A 17,116-nucleotide genomic window follows, 5' to 3' on the forward strand; every position below is an offset into this window, starting at 1 on the left:
AAACTCCCATCGCACCCATTGAGTCGCTCTCAGTCACTCTGGGACGCGTTCAGACTGGTTTCCTGTAACGCTTCACACGTTTTTTAGAATCATTTTGGTTTTTCTGAATCAGTTTCGGGGCCGATGTTTCACAATGAGGAGGTTTTAAATCTCAGAGGAAACTAATCAAAGCGGAAATGAGATAAATGACCGGAGCCTTTAACCTCAGCGTCACAGGACTGCCGGTCACGAAAGGGTTGTGTTTACAGCGTGCGGATGACGTCAGAGTCCGCTGTGCCTCGTGCAGGCGCTGTCCGCGTGAACGCGCGTGTGTGGATGATTCAGCAGCAGCAGCAGCAGCAGCGCCTCGCACTCCGAGCATGTGCAGCGGACACACACTTCACGCGGACAAACTGCTGTTAGGTTAACCGGGCTTTTCTTTTCCGCGGAGGGTTCAGGTGAAGCCGGTGATCTACATCAGCGGCAGAACGGGTGGTGGAGGGTAGTTTCCACAGGCCGGCGCGAAGGAGCGCAGCGCCGCAGAGAAGCTGCCGCGCCGCCCTTCTTTGCTCTCCCCGAGGATTTCAGCACCGTTTATCGGGACTTTCACTGCCTCCCGTCTGTTATCGCACTGCCTGCGACTGGATTTAACTCAACGCATCCCAGCTCACCCCCGCCTGCCTTCACCCAGGCTGCTCAGCTGTGACATTTCCGCATTTCGGCGTCTGATGCTCCGAGCGGTCGGCAGGTGAGTTTGAGGAAACATCTGTTTTCAAATGTCACTGAAGTCCACCCAGGTTCCAGGAGGACACACACACAGTGAGATTTTTTTTTTTTCCTTTTGCTGCAGTAACATGCACTGTCTGAATAATTGCTATTTTATTCAGCTAATTGATTATTCAATTAATCGTGCACAACAGTTGATTATTTTTTTATTGACTGATCAGTCGTGTAACTTATAAAACGCCAACAGTGACACTTTAGTGTTTGTATTTTACTGATTATTTTGACTGTTTTATTGTTAATAAACAAAATAATTAATTAATTTAATAAATATTATTAAAATAAACTGATTATCCAGTTAATTGTTGCCAAGCAGTTGGTTTTCCAGCAGTGATTTTTTTTTTTTCTCTGTTGACTGATTTGTCATGCAGCTCATACAGCGTCCACAAAATAGTGAGTTTAGATTTTCTTACTGTTGTAGCCTAAATTCAATAATAGAGTAGCTGCTCTGGAAAAGGACAGATAGTTCCTTCCCGCCAAAGAACCAGTCAAAAACTGATCTGGGAGTCATAACAGCCAATCACATTCTAGTACAGAAGAGGCTTTAAACAAGTAAAAGTAAAGGTGTGACCAAATGTATTTAGTGTCTCACTGAGTCTGCTAGGTGAATCATGCAGTTTGCAGATCGTGGATCATAAATGAAGCCGTGATGAAGCCGTGGACGTGTGCAGACAGGAAGCACACGATCAGCTGGGAAAAGCTTTTAAAGTGAAGTCGCCAAACTTCCAAACTAATTTTTCTGTGGAGTCAGATTTGGCCGGTGGTTCCAGTTTATGAAATTTTCAGTTTAATTCATTTCATAAATCAGTCCATGTTATCATTTACTCTGCACCCTTGTTTCTGTTATCATGCACACATTTTTTTTATTTTAGGGCTGAGTCACAGCTGCTGGGTAGCACTAATCTTATAATAACGTGGACAGGTTCTACAGTCCCTGTATGAGGAAGCTGCATTATTAGATCCAAACATGTGCGATGATGATTATTTACAGTTTTTAAAGGACAGAGTGACGGTGGAGTTTGATTTGTCACGTCAACATGAAGTGTAACGTATGCTTTAGCTGTGAGTGGCTGACGTACAGTGTGAAGAAAGCTCTGACTATAGTGCATCAGCTGGGAATTGCTGGGGTCTTACAAAGCTGTGAAAAAGCACTGATTTTAAAATGTCAAGTGGTGGATGATGAAATCAACTGTATTCATTGTGCTGAAGTAAAGCGACCCGACGTGGGCTCATCAGAGGAATCAGGGGTGCAAATGCAGCTGTGTGAGCTGTGTTGCAGAGATGAGAGTCCCCATCATGCAGGTTTTATGTCCTGATGACAGTGACATTAAAGTTGGGGTTCTCTCCACATTCATTTGGAAAAGGTGTGTCAAAATAACCGCCCGGAGGCATCACAAAGAGGCTTTGTGAGTGGTGCCACTCAGAAGGCCTTTGAGTGATATCATGTTGTTATTGTCCTTCATGTCTTTGGTTCTGGTTCCCATCCGTCTGTTCTCTAAGCTGTCAGTTCTGTGGTCTGCTGGTTCTGCCTGGCCCGGTTCCCCTGCAGCGCTCTCAGAGCCAGCAGCAGAGCAGAAGCTGCTTCAGCTGCTGTCTGAGGAAACCTGCTGACACTGAGGCCGATGGCAGGAGTCCAGTCGGTCTGTCCATCTGTTTCTCTGTGTGGCGTTTCCACTCGGCTGGACTTTATTTCTGCTTTTCTCCCTCTGAGACCAAGAACCCAACAGATAACTGAGCACAGGAAAGAGAAACCCTGGTGGTAGTTTGATTAGTTTTGTGCCTCCTCTTCACATACCAAATAAAATGAAAGCCAGCTTAAGGCCGTAGACGGGTCCCAGCCTTTTGTGCCCACCACCTGAGGAAGACAAAGCTGCGGTGCTGCAGAGGGAGGAGTTTGGATCCAGCTGATCAAACATTAATTGTTTCCAGACTGTTTGATGAATAATTGAAGTGGAAGGTGGCGTCCTACCTGCAGCCTGAGCGGGTTTTAACTTTACTGTCGTGTGTTCCTGACACGCTTCCTCAGGCTAATGTTTTCCATCAGGCCTTCAGCACAGATGGCACAGATAGCGTCCTCTGTGGCTTTACAAACTTAGTGGAGTTGATGTGTTAAATTAATGTGATGTTGCAGCAATATGCAACAGAAAAAGAATAATTTTGGAAAGTATTGTTGCATTTAGCTCAAAAATGTGACTTTTAGCTTTTTATGACTTTCTATAACTTTATCATAATGTCGACATTTTTATCATCTTATTTAATCTTTGTAACTTAAAATTGACCCCCCCCCCCCCCCCCCCCCCCCCCCCACACACACACACACACACACACACACACACACACACTGGTGGAAATTTTCTTCTGCACGTAGGCTCTCAAACCGCAGGGCTAGTCATGTATCAGTGCTAAGCTGATAACAGTGTGACGGCTCTTGTGCACGCCCTCTGTGCTCTCCTCATCCTCCTCTGTCTCATTTCTCCTCTGCGAGTTTGTGGGAGAGATATCTGATGCCCTCTCTGCCTCTCTGCTGATGGAGTTTAGCAGCAGGAAATGTTTGGTGAATCTGTGCATCTCTGACTGGGTGGTGTCTGCCTGCTGCTTCCTCACTAATCAAATCATCTGAGCTGAGCACGGTGAAGCATATGAAGTAAGTCTAGTTATACATACAGAGACAAAAGCTACACAGATAATGTTTCTTTTTAAGCTCAGATTTCATCTTTTGTAAATAAAGTTAAAATGAATTCAGTCAGATTGAGTTCAGAGCAGCTGATGTTGTTCAAGAAGCCTGAAATTATTCTTTTTTTTTATTGACTGCTAAAAAACTTGACAACTTGAAAGTTCAGTCAGGTTTCCAAATAATTTTTTAACTCAACCATAGCTGAAAAATAAATATTGCTGAAGAAATATCTCAAAAATAAACAGTATCATAAATGGTATAACCAGACAGAGGGGAAAGGGGGGAAATAGAATCAAATGTTACGTGTTCTTGGACAACAGTCAGATGCTTCTTACTGCAACAAAGGAGGATGATGTGTTCAGCTGAGATATGACCAAAAATATGCGTTAAATGGAGTTTCACGTGTTAAATCAAGTAGACTGCTAATCCAGAAGCTGGATCAGATCCAGGTGGCGTTCAGTTTGGCACCAGTTCTTGGCTCTCCACAAGCGTGTACCGAGTATAGATGAATCTGACAGGTTTAGAGGGAGATATGACTTTAAAATTTTGCCCCATTTGGAGTCTGGGGTATAATTGGCTGTTTTTAACTGCGCTTGATTTTACCTTCATAGTTCACCTTAAACACTGTTCACCTTGCCTTGTTTGTATAATTTCTTTACACACACACCTTGCATGTGACTGTACAGTCATCTTTTCATTTTGACACACTGCACCTAAAATCACACAAAAAAGCATAAAATCTGAGAAGGAAACAGTTGCAAACGAAGTTGTAACTTTCAAAAACTTGTGTACAAATTTAGCAAACAACAAAGTTATAAACAAGTAATTACATTAAAATGCAGGAAATGCCTCAGGTGTTTTTTTTTTTTTGTTTTTTTTGTGCAGTGATCCCTCACCTATTGCGGGGGGGTTACGTTGTGTTAGTGAAGATCCCGTTTCCTGCACCAAACATCCGTCACATGTAAGGACAGTATACAGGAAAAAGCAGGGCGTAAATTACTAATCATAACTACTACTACTACTACTACTACTACTACTACTACTACTACTACTGATGATGATGATGATGATGAAGCCAAAGTTTTGTCATGAAGATGTGATCACCATGCAGGTCTCAGGTTTTGATCATGTTTTTTTTTTTTTTGGTTTTCCTGTTGGTATTTGACTAAAAGTTTGTTCCACTCCATCATCGGCTTCGCTTCATGACATTCTGTTTGGTGTGTTGGGTTTCTGCAGCTTTTCGGCCTTCAGGTTTTAGAAGAAGCTGTTTTTTAGCTGCAGCAGCTGCTGGATTTACAGAAGTTGTTTGCTGTTGGTGTGAAGTGTTCTGGGTGGGAGTGGGGGCTTCATCAGGCTGCAATGCTGCAGGGAGAAAGAGCTGCTCTGTGGCAGAGCTGAAGAGGAGGAGGTGTGTGGAGCTGTGCAACAGAAATGCTACGAAATTCAAAGGTTTTGCAAGGGGGAGGGTGGAGTAATGGGGGTGGAGGTGCTGTGAGCGACCCCCCAGGCAGCACGAGCTGCTTTAAGCTCCTGAGTCTGAGCTGCTGTTAGAAAGCCACCGTCTGCTGCTGCTGCGTCTCTGCAGCCGTTACTGAGTGACTGACGGGTAACAGACATCAGTTTGTTTACACCAGTTTGATCCAACAAACTTTATTTAAAACAGAAGCTTTTGAACGAGACTCCAGGTGCTGATAATAAGGCGATAAACTAACAGCGTGCCAGAGATTAAAACCAAATAAATAAATATCACATTTTTAATGCATTTAAAACCAAAAAGTAATTAAATATAATGAAGTTGAAAAAAGATACATTTGAAGAACATATTTCACATTTCATGAGAGGAAATGAATATGCTGAATATTATTATAATTAAAATAAGGCCGTTAAACTAGTGAGGAGCTACCTTCTTGATTTTAATGACTGATACTAAAATAAGCACTTTTTTTTTTCCTCTTCATCTGCTTGAAATTAGCCCATTTTCTTCTTGAGCTGAGGGAGACTCTGCAGGCTCTTCCTGTTTGGGGGATAAATATTTAAATATTTTTAATTGGATTTGTTTAGAAGCAGTAAGATATAAATTATTCACAATCTTTTGAAAAAGCTGATTGAATGAGCATAGAAACCTGCTTGACGGTGCCTATCTGACTGATTTGTTTATGAAAATGATGTGAATCTTATTGTGGATCCTCACTGTCATCATCTTACATGTTGTCTGGTTGTGTTTAAGGGAGCGACACAGTGGGAGACCAGTTAAACCAGTTAGATCAGTTCCTGTAAGGGAGAGAAATCCTGCGACGCTGTCAAACAGTCTCATCAGTTTCTCAGTTTGATGGCGGCCAAACTGTGATGTCTGAGGCTGAGAGCTGCCTGTGGGCGAGGTTCTTTCAGCCACTGTGTGTGTGTGTGTGTGTGTGTGTGTGTGTGTGTGTGTGTGTGTGTGTGTGTGTGTGTGTGTGTGTGTGTGTGTTAGACGAGGGCGTGTGTTTGTTGGTTTAATGCCCGTCAGGCAGGGCATTCATGCTGTGTTACAGCTGGCCTCTGTCTGTGTGTGAAGGTGTTACAGCCTCTGAAAAACCACAGTTGTTCATGAGTGTGTTTTGTAGTTTTGCTGCAGCTTTGTGTTTCTGTTCAGAATCATTAAAGAGGAAATCTAAAACTTCTTGATGTCCTGTCGTCACAGTGCAGCAGGGGTCATCATGCCGTGGTCTGTGCCTGCATTTGATCCCAGCCAGACCTCAGCATCTGGGGGGAAAAAATGATGAAATGTACACTTACCAGCCATTTCAGGTACACCTTGCCACTACCGGGTTGGATCCTGGTTTGCCTTCAGAGCTGCTTTAATTCTTCATGGCACTGATTCAGCAAAGTGCTGGAAACGTTCCTCAGAGCTTTTGCTCCATACTGACTCGTGCAGTTGCTGCATTTGTTGGCTGCACATCCATGAGTGTGCCAAGAATACATCTGCCATACCATCACACCGCCAGCAGCCTGAACCGCTGATACGAGGCAGGGCGGAGCCATGCTTTCATGTTGTTTACACCAAATTCTGAACCTACCACCATAAATTAATACTAATTAATAATTCACCAAACACATAAGGCCAGCAGCTGCACGCTAGGCTTTCTTGTCCATCTCCATTTAAAAATATTTGAGTGTTACAGCCTTTAAAATAATATCTCTCTGATAATACAGTAAATTAGGTCAGAATTTTATTATAATCTAATCATTTCTGTGTGGAGGGCAGTAACACCACCGAGTCTGCTGCTTCCTCTTCTGTCTGACTGCATATTTGGGCTAATGGCGTGGACATCAGGCCTGAAAGAAACCTGCCGCTGGTTCTCCGTGGATCAAATGATGACTCTCTCAGTCTGCCAGACACACAAACACGCCCTGCATCTGAGCGGCAGCCATGAATAATAAAACGGCTCGCTAAATGTGGCTCTTCTATTTTGATAGGGAGCCATCCTGACTGAGGAGGAGTCAGAAACCACAGTGTGATCTGGACTGACAGAGAAAACGATGACTCACCCTGACTTCAGCCTTCATTAGATGTCCACTTTCTTAGAGTACTGTAGATAAACAGTCTGACTGGTGTTTAAATGTTGTTTTTATTGAATTCAAATGATATTGTGGTGTGGAGGCCACTAAAACATGGTTATGTCTCTGTAAGGGTAGTGCAGCTTTTTTTGTGCTCGGTAAAGAAGGCAGAGAAGAGAAGAGGAAGGAGGAGGTAATGTTACTCTGTCTTTAGCCAAGAATATCTTTGTCCTCAGGTGCTCTGCATGCAGGGAGATGTAAATGAAGCGTCATGATGGATGATGGACTACAGCTCATCATTCAAACCATGTAGACATGAGAAACAGGCCCCCATTTTTGTCTGCTCTGCCTGGCTTGCAACCATCCTATCGTCCAGCAGGTATGAGAATTAGCCCCTCCAAGTCTGTGGCCATGGTTCTCATCTTTAATTCAAAATATGCTGTTAAAACAAGTATAGCACATTTCTACATCAAGGAATAAAGATGAGCGAACGACAGCTCTCCAGTGAGACGTTAAAGTTAAATAAAACTATCCAGTTATGAAGCTTCACTTTAACCTCAGCCAAACCAATTTGCTCAGAAATAAATGAAACACTAAAATAAATCAAAGATCAACCTTTGGATATTATCTGAGTCAATTCTATAACTGTTTAACTTCCACTCTGCAGTGAAAGCCAGTGCGGATTTGAAAACGATGCGCCGGGAGTTCAGGTGTTCGCTCCAGGTATAGCGAGCCTCAACCACCAGGTCAGCTGACAGCTGGCGAGGCAAGCTGGCTTTTAGGCACTTGGGAACGGACATTTCGTTTGCAATAATGTGATATCTTAATACATTCAGCAGATATTTGAGGTTTACACAACTACATTATCACCTGAATCTTAAAAGGTTATTTTGTTTTCACAAAAAGTAATATTTAAAACTTTTTGGCTGCTCTCCTTCACCATTGCCGCGTTTGAGTTTTGCTGTGCAATGAATCATGGGATAGGGTGGGCCACAAAGGATACACTGGACCTGTCCTTCAAATCCAGGGAAAAGGAGGACACATTTGGAAGGAGGTTGCTTGGCTATGATGTAACTGGCCTTCAAACACGGCCTTAGAAGGATGCATCTCCTGAATTTGGACACAGCCTGGGTCAGGGATGAGTTGCTGCCCCAAGTGGAGGAGTTTAAGTATCTCAGGGTCTTGTTCAGGGGAAAGGAGAGCAGGAGATTGACAGATGGATTGAGGCTATGGATACTGTCATCAGACTAGGATGCCTCCTGGACACCTCTTTGGTGAGCTGAGACCAACAACATTATTTGGATCTGGCTGTAAACATGTTTAATTCTGCTACAAAGTTGGACATTTTAACATGGGCGTCAATGGGGACTGACTCACTGCTGGAGCAAGCTTTAAGTGGGCATTAGAGGAACTGCAGTTTTTTTTAAACATCCACAAGGCTGCCTTCTAAAGGGGGAAGTCTCGTCCAGTGACTCAATAAATTATTGCACATTCATGTATTCCTGTGATAATTTGATAAGTTGTTCTTCATCACCAGCTTGTGGGAACTCTGTAATCTAGATAAGCTCAGATATTCTGAGATGAATAAACAACATATTTTCAGGTGTTTTGCTTCAGGAATTTGGTGCTGTTATTTTCCTTACTTGGACATGCATGAAGCTAGAAAACCAGCAGCAGAACTCCGATAACCTTATCAGTGTTTCTGGTGTAATAACACCAGCAAGCATGTCCTCATGAGTGCAGTTATATCACATCTGGCCTTTGAACCCTCCACAGCAACACAGAGTTCCCTTTATCTTTAAGAAGGCTCAGAGGGGAAGTATTCACATGTACTCTCTTCTGTTGTTATTTGGAGCAACCTAATAGGCCAAATATTACATAACAGACTAAGGCAATAAACTTAATGTGTGAATGAAGTGTTGCTTTTCAGCATCTTACAGAGAATGAAGCATTTATGTACACACTAGTTTATTCAGGCAGGCTGGTGGGAGGGGGGAGTTTTGTTTTCCCCTTTTCATAGGTGGTATAACAAGATTTAGTGATAAAACATAACTGTAACTAATAGTTACATACACTAAACAAAAAGAAAGACATCAAAATATTAAATAAGCCCGAAAGTTGTTCTACACTGTACAGATAATTACTCTTTCCAAAATAAAATTCAATTGATGTATTGAAAACAAAACAAAAACAATCGTGTGTAGCAAATGTTTGAAGTATTCTTCTTTGGCAAACATCTACATTTTTTTCTTAATTTACCATTTCCATAAGGTGTCAAATAAAAATAAGAGGACCTAAGATTGAACCCTGGGGAACCCCTCTGTTTTTTTTTTTTTTTTTAATAAAATAACAACCTTGTAACTCTGAAGGTGCTGCATGATGTTCTCTTGGATCGAGCTTTTTAACCTGTGTTTTAACCCCTGCTTTTCCACCGTGTAACCACATTAGTCATTTCCATCCGTCATTTGCTCTTCCTGTCACATAGAGCACAACAAGCGGAGTGGAGCCATTCTCATACATTTGAATCACTCATCAGCTTCTAATATCTCCTCCTTCATAGCCTTGTTGTACTTGACAATTTTTTTTTTTTTTTTTTGTTTGTTTGTTTGTTTTTTGCCTCAATTGGTGAAAAAATTTTGTTGTTTCCATGTTACACCTTCTACCTGACACGCGGCTCTGACTTTGAGACATGCCCACGTGTGTCTCATTATTGTGTGCACAAGGGAATGTAACTACTGAAAGAACATACTGACCAGAGAAATGTTGCTTTAGCAATTATATCATGATGTAACACTTTTAGATCACGTAAAAATGGCACAGCCCTATTTCCACATTCATTTATAACCAGATGTCATGTTTGGTGCCGACCAAACGTACTGCTTGCTAATGCAAATGGCTGCGTCGCTAGCTAACTGTTACAATAGCGATCCATTTTGGTAGATAACTTCTGTGATTCTCAGCACCTCAGCAAGGCACAGCGCCGGGCAATCAACCATTGGCTAAAACCCTGGTGCTTGATCAGGTGACCTAAACGGTTCTTTAGTTATGCTACTATAGGCTGGGGGGATTCCCATGATGCCCTTCTCCTTTATTCCGCTCTTTTCCCTTGCCATGTGCTTGTCATTAAGTTTTGTCTTTTCTCTCCTATAGTTTGTGGTTTCACCGTGCTCGTCTTCTTTCCGTCCTCAGCAGATGGCTGTCCCTCCCTGATCCTGGTTCTGTTGGAAGTATCTTCCTGTTAAAAGAGAGTTCTTCTTCCTCAGTGGTGTGAAGTTGAATGGAATTCAGCCTTTAAATGAATCTAAAGTAGAAAAATATCCTGTGATTCCTCCTTTTATTTTATTTGTCGGTCAGACTGAGAGCTGCTGATCAAGTTACTATTGATTAATTTATCGTTGACTGATTATGGAAGACGATCCTGCTGCTGTGCATCTGTAGATTTATTTTTATTTTTTTCTATTCTCTCCTTCTAAGAGGTCATCTTACTTTTGTGGCATTTTGTACTCACCACCCAAGATTTATGGTGTCACGTTTCATACACACAGCACGCTCAGTCCAGACCATCTGTTGTGTCGCTCGTCCATCTGTGAGCTCTGCTCCAGCAGCTTTTGGCTTTTTCTCACTCTGAGTGTGAATGAAATCTGACCTCACAGAGCAGGAACACTCACCTGAGAGCCTGCAGCGTTTTTTATGTGGAGAGAGCAGCATCTGTTAGGAGACGATGAGACCGCCGTTCCTGCGAAATAACCTAGACAGGCAGAGTCACAGAGGAGGTGGACTCTGACTGTGACACAGCTAAGACTTCAAAACCTATCTGATGGGAATTCAAGTAACTTTACAAAGTCAAGAACTCTCTTTCTGGTGTTTCATTTTAAGCTGATTAGATGAATTGATGAATTAAATGATTAGTCAGCTGATTAGCTGATCAACAATACAGTAATTGACAGCTGTTTTGGTAAGTGATTGTTGTTTCTGTCCAAAGATAATGGAAAATGGTTAGAGCCAAAAGCCAAAAAAGCAGTGCACCGAGTGTCTGCATTTGTGGAAAATATAGAAAACTCTGCTTCATTAGAAATGGAATATTCTTTGGTTTTTGGGCATGTATTCTGGTCTGACAAAATACACTATTTGGCAATTTATTTTTAATTTAAACCAAGTAATATATTAATGAAAAATCAATCACCAGCTTAGATGATGATGAAATGAGTCAGTATTTGCAGACTTATTTTAAATTAGATCTGATACATTAGTCAGAAAAATGATGGTCAATGATAAGTAATGTAACTACGTGTGTCGTCTTCAGGGAAATCCTTTTTCATCCTGATTAAACTGAGTTAAGGTAAAAGATGGAAGTGGTTGACCTTTTCTAGCTGTCTCGCTGCCAGTACTAAATTGCTCTCAGCTGAGTGAGCGGAGAACTGGAGCATGAGGACATCGATAGCTCAGCGTATGACTGCATGGACATACAGTAGAGGAAGAGGAGGCGTAAGAGCAGGCTAATGCATAAGAGGTGGGAGGGAGAAGATGGAGGTCAAAGGAAGAGGAGGAGGTCAGTGAAGGGAAACAAAGATGCTGTTTCGTCCACATTTTTGCTGACAAATAAAACAAGATTATAGTTTTTTTTTGGTATTTTCCCAAATATGAATCAGATCCAAAGTTTATGCAGCTGTAAAAACTAAAACCATGTATGACATGAGTGGAAAGGCATGATGGGACGTGCTGGTGTTTGATATGAGAGCTCCTATCCCAAATGCTTATACCTGGTAGTGTGAGGTAGTTACACCCCTCAGCCTGTTTGCTTCCGTACTCAGATGGAGGATTTTTTCCTAAAAGGTTTTCCAGTAAGCTACAGAGGTAAATATGTCTGCTGGCAGCCAGCCATTCGGATATGTTTCTACATCTCTCAGTCTGTCAATCCATTAATCACATCAGCCTGGCTTCACATACAAATCACAGCCAACAGATAAACCACAGAGGCTGTCATCGCCAGCCATTTCTAACTGCTGATGTTTCAGAGTCTTTGCTGATAGTTTAACTGATTGTTTGAGGTGATGCTCCTGATTCCCCGCAGCTCTGACTGGAAGTGAAGCTGTTCCGCATTCTGGCTCCTCTTCTGTGAGCTCCATTAGTGAAAGTGACTCGTAAGCACAGTACAGCCAGTCTCGGTCTCAGATCACCATGGTATCCTTCATTGATACGGCTCTGTCGATAACAAAGCTGTCAAGGTCAGGACACGTAAGCAGCACTGAAGCTTCTCTGCACTCGCTGCAGATTTAAGATCCAGACTGAGTTTAAAGGAGATTCAGTTCAAGTCCAGCTCTTTTTTTTTTAATTATTATTATTTTGGTTTTTCACTGAGTCACTTTGTGTAATTAAGTTTTAAAAACATCTTACTCATTTTACAATAGTCCTTTTATGCCACATTTTCTCTTTTTTCAATACGTATCAGTAAAGGCAACTGCTACTTCAAGATTCATTGGCTTCAGCTCCAACATTAAACTTCAGCCAGCGAGCTGAAACAAATTTCAGCAACTTCAAGCGCCAATGAGCAATAAAGCTGCTGACTGTGCACAGTGGTGGTGGGGGGTTGCAATTTAAACTTTACTCAACTTTGAGTCGAGCGATTGAAGCTTCTACCCATGTTTACTAGTACAGTATTTACCACTTTTTCACATGTTGATTGACATATGGCAGGTTACTAAATTCAATGGAGGCTTATCTATCTTCTGCTCTGAGGAAGCTGCTTAAGTTTTGTCCTTATATGGAGTTTGTGTTGTAGTCCATGTTGTGCCGGGAGCCAGTCGTTAATGTTAGTGATTAGTGTACTCCATTTCCAAGCTAACGTTGGCTAAGATTGCTCACTGCGAATGCTGGGAGCAAAAAAGCATTATCCTTTGGATTTTCCAAATTATTCACATAGAAATCAACCCGCAGACTGCTAGAAGCAACAAAAGATTTGGGAAGGGCTCGATTTTCAAGTTGTATTACAATTCATTTGTAAAACTGGAAAAAAGTGTTTAATCCATCAAAAATTTGCACATTTGCTACATATTCCACACATAAGCTCACAGGAAGATGAAGCTGTAGTTAATAATCTGCTGAAATGTTGCAAACTGCCGACTAACTTGCAGTGAAGTAAGTTATGTAAACTCGAACAATGGGGCAAACCTGGAGCTGCTTTCTGGGGTTAGTTGGTAATCCAGCCTTTGAGGAATTAGTGCATTTCTTAAGGCCCATTTTTAGCTGTGGATTACTCCATTTCTGGTGCTCCGGTAACACTGTGCATGTGAGGATTTGAGGGATTTCTTAACAAGAAGAAACATGAAAATCTGTAGTTTTTGGTTGTTTATAATGGGTTTCACCTTTGTCAGGTTAATATGAATCAGTGAGTCAGTGAAATGCTGCCCGTCGCCTCTGTAATCACAGTTCAGTCGTTTCTTATCCATTAAACGAACAACCATTAGTCGACTCTACATCTGCATTGTCATTTATTAATTCAAATGGACTCTCTCTCGCCGCCAAACACAGACAGGACCTCATCCACGTTATTCATGCTCATCACCGGCTCATCCACAGTGTGTTTGTTTGTTATCTTAAACACACCTGTTCATCCAGCTTAAAGCTGCACAGCAGAAATCTCTCCTGTAAATCAGTCAGCAGCAGTAAAACCAAACTGGATTATGGGGCGACGTGTGAGGCTTAAAAGACCCCTGCAGAGGAGTCCGGAAACACCGGAGAACGCAGACACAGCAGATAGTTTGTGTAGTACATGAGAGGAGGTGAGGTAACGGATTGGACTTTCCCCATTGCTGCTCACATGCAGACACTTTGACCTCCAGCTCACAGGTTCAACAGGAAACGGCAACACGTTTATCCAGCATGTGTCACCGTAGACCTTTCGCCTCCGATGGTTTGCATTCATCTTCATCTTGTATGTGTTCAGTTATCTAATGCGTGTCCTGACCTGTGGACTGTGAGGATGTTTAGCTGTTTACATTAAAGAAGAAATCTGTTAGTTTGTGACCAACATATGCAACTACAATACTACAGACATGTTTTTGAACACTTGTTTTGATCAATTAAAACATAAATGCCAATTAATGATTAAGGGAATCATTAATCATAAATCAGAGCTTCAGCAAACATCACAGCTGTATTCCCTAATTCAAGTTTATCATGTTAAAAAGATCCATGTTGGTCATTTCCAGTTCCATGTTTTTCCTCTTGGACTCCATTAGAGGAGCTTTGCATGAGTCACAATACCAAAAACTTTGGAAATTAAGCAGCTGTTGAGCAGCATGTTTGATTACCTAATGACATAAAAAGCTGCTAACACATCCAACTGTGCCTTTGAGCAGGACACTAAAAGTAGCATTTCTAAGTATCACTTATGCTGGCAGAGAAAGTGATTCCTGTAGCGCATTGAAGTGGGTCTACTCTTTACTTTGACCCCTCCTCATCGTTCTCATCAGCGGGTGAAAATTTCTCAGTTGGAAAGTTTTACTTTAGTTGTCCAGCTTGTTTAGTTTCAGTAATGTGACGTTTTGCTGCTCCTTTGTTGGAAATAGCATAATCTGAAACAATATTATAGCCAAATATTTATTGACAAGTTGCGACATTAGAATTTCTATGGACTTTTTCACAGGTATTCATGTTTTCCTGAGGATACCATTAGTGGGACCATCAAGTCAAAGCTTCAGCTGCAAACAAAAGAATCACAGATGGTGATTTTCCTGGACCCTACCAGAGTAGCTTTGCATGATTAAAACTTCAAAATAAGCATTCTTCCTTGTATTCTGGACCTTAGTGTGGGCCCTCGTGTCTGAAAAAAGCCAGTTTAGTTCTGTTCTCTTTTACCCAGCTTTCTACTGATTGACTTTTCTTTGTAAACCTGATGATTGAATATAAGGTGGGTGGAGCTTGTGTGATGAACATGGAGACCTTGCTAAGGTCACACAGAGCCACGAGTAGAAAAAGCATTGCAAAATTGTGTTTTTAGCAGTCTGCAGCCTGAGCTTTTGTCTCTCGGGGAGAGAGACTAAATTGAGCCTGTTATTTCAAACTTTGGCCGTGTTTAATATGAACAGGAAACACTGAGTGTTTGGAGCATCAGCTCCAAAATGTATTCATGTTTCTCTTGAAGGAAAACATCAAAAGGTTCCAGGCCTCATGTTCACACTTCATCCAGAAATTTCCTTCTGATCCTCCTTTAAGAGTGGGTCAGGCCTGTCAGCTCAGCCCAGTTTCAACTTGAAGAGAATCCAAATTAATAAGAGGCACTGTGATGGAGAGAGGTTGATAAATAAAACGGGATAAGAGGAGGAGAGTGTGCAGACAGACAGAGAGAGAGAGAGAGGAGAGAGGATCTCATTATGATTCTGCCCTGACCTCGTTCATCAGTCTTCATTCCTCCTGTGTGTCCTTGGTATCACAGCAGTGCTTCTGCTGCAGTACAGCTGCTCTCACACACAGTCCTGCTTCCATCACTTCAGAGGACTTTACACTGGCTTACATTCATTTGCAGACCTGTCGCTGCAGTAACCACTCTTAAAGTATAACGGTTTAAGTCATGCAGATTTATCTTTTATCGCTCGAAAAGAAGTCGAGTTCCTACAAAGGGACCGACAGATTTATGTCCCCCACAACATGAGTAATACAAGCTCACACGTAGTCTGGGGGAAACATGGCCGCAGTGTCTGTGATGTCATCGTGACTGGATTTTTTTTTTTTGTGGACATGGCTGAGTGTCAGTTAACTGTCAGGTCATCGAGGCTGAAACAGTGTAGAAAATGATTTATTCATTTTATGTGTGTTTATATAAAATAACTAACTCCCACCTTTTTTTTTTTTTTTCGTGACATATGCCAGTTACGTGATGAACAATGAATCTGACTTCCACCCTTATTCTCACCAGCCTGTGATCCTTAAACAGTGTAATAATGTGACCTTAATCTGGACCCTAACCTTTTCACATTTATTTAACATCAGATGGTCTAATGATGGCTGACATCGTGGCCGTCCTGATTACTGTTTAAAGCTCCAGAGAGTCCACAGTGATCAACAATGTAGAGTTGAACCCTCTAAGCACAATTTCATCTGACAAACTCCTGTAAGTTAACAGGTGTGCTAAGATCACAAGCAGCACCCTGTCTCTCACACAGATTTTACACGAGGTGCTTATTTGTAGGAAAGTTGCTAAAGGAGGAAGAAAATCTTCCAACAAAGTTGTTAATTTGCAACAAAGATGTTATAATAGGCATCACAGTGCAGCAGTTAGCACTGTCGACTCAAAGCGAGAAGGTCCAAGAAGGAGTTTGCATGTTATCCCTGTGTGTGTGTGGGTTCTTTTCAGGAACTCCAGCTTCCTCCCACATTCCAGAGACTTGCAGTCCATGGGGTGCTCCACTGGTGATGCAAAATTGATCGTAGGCGTGAACGTGAATGTGAATGGTTGTGTGTCTCTCTGTTAGTCCTGCAACAGACAATCGATCTGTCCGGGATGTACCCTCACTGTCACCCTACGGCAGCTGGGAAAGGCTCCAGCCCCCCTGCAACCCTGAATTAGATAAGCGGAAGAAAATGGATGGATGGATTTTATAATGGCACCATGCTCTAAAAAAAAACAACCAAACAAAAACAATACACATATAAGAATAAGATAATGGGCTCTGATTTTGGCTGCATTTCATCCAGATGTCTTTTTTCCACAGCAACACCTTCCAGTTCCAGTTTGGGTGATCCCAAGGTGCTTCCAGCCCAGAAGATCTGGCCTGGAAGCACTAGAATATCTCTAACTTCTCCCAGTTGGGTGTGCCCAGAAATGGTTTGCTGACACCACACCAGTCCACTGGTCCACCTCATGTATCACCTTTCCATCACTCGTGAATAAGATCCGGAGATGGTTAAACTCCCCGTGGTTTGGGCAAAAACTCATAAATATGATGCTGGAAAATGGTGGATTTTGGCTGTATTTACATATAAAATGATGACTGAGAGAGTGTGTTTGAAACAGCAAAAGGTCTCTTTGTTTTTAAGCGTTAGCCTCAGAGCAGTGCTGTGCAGGGACTCTTTTTTTTTTTTTAAAGAAAAATTTGTCAAAGGGGATACAAAATAGCTAATTCTAGATTACAGAGTGACTAAATG

The 17,116-nt window shown here is 41.9% G+C and overlaps 1 protein-coding gene across 1 annotated transcript in view; it reads left to right on the forward strand.

The window, feature by feature from the left end:
• Positions 1 to 356: 356 nt before the first annotated feature.
• The window catches only part of LOC115798516 (serine-rich coiled-coil domain-containing protein 2-like), a 49,053-nt gene continuing 32,293 nt past the window's right edge, over positions 357 to 17,116 (forward strand). Inside the window, exon 1 of the mRNA XM_030755384.1 lies at positions 357 to 727. The gene's annotated coding sequence lies outside the window, so the exon portion shown is untranslated. The remainder of the gene's footprint in view (positions 728 to 17,116) is intronic.

This window comes from Archocentrus centrarchus, chromosome 19, assembly GCF_007364275.1.
Source record: "Archocentrus centrarchus isolate MPI-CPG fArcCen1 chromosome 19, fArcCen1, whole genome shotgun sequence".
In the NCBI taxonomy this organism is placed as follows: Eukaryota; Metazoa; Chordata; class Actinopteri; order Cichliformes; family Cichlidae; genus Archocentrus; species Archocentrus centrarchus.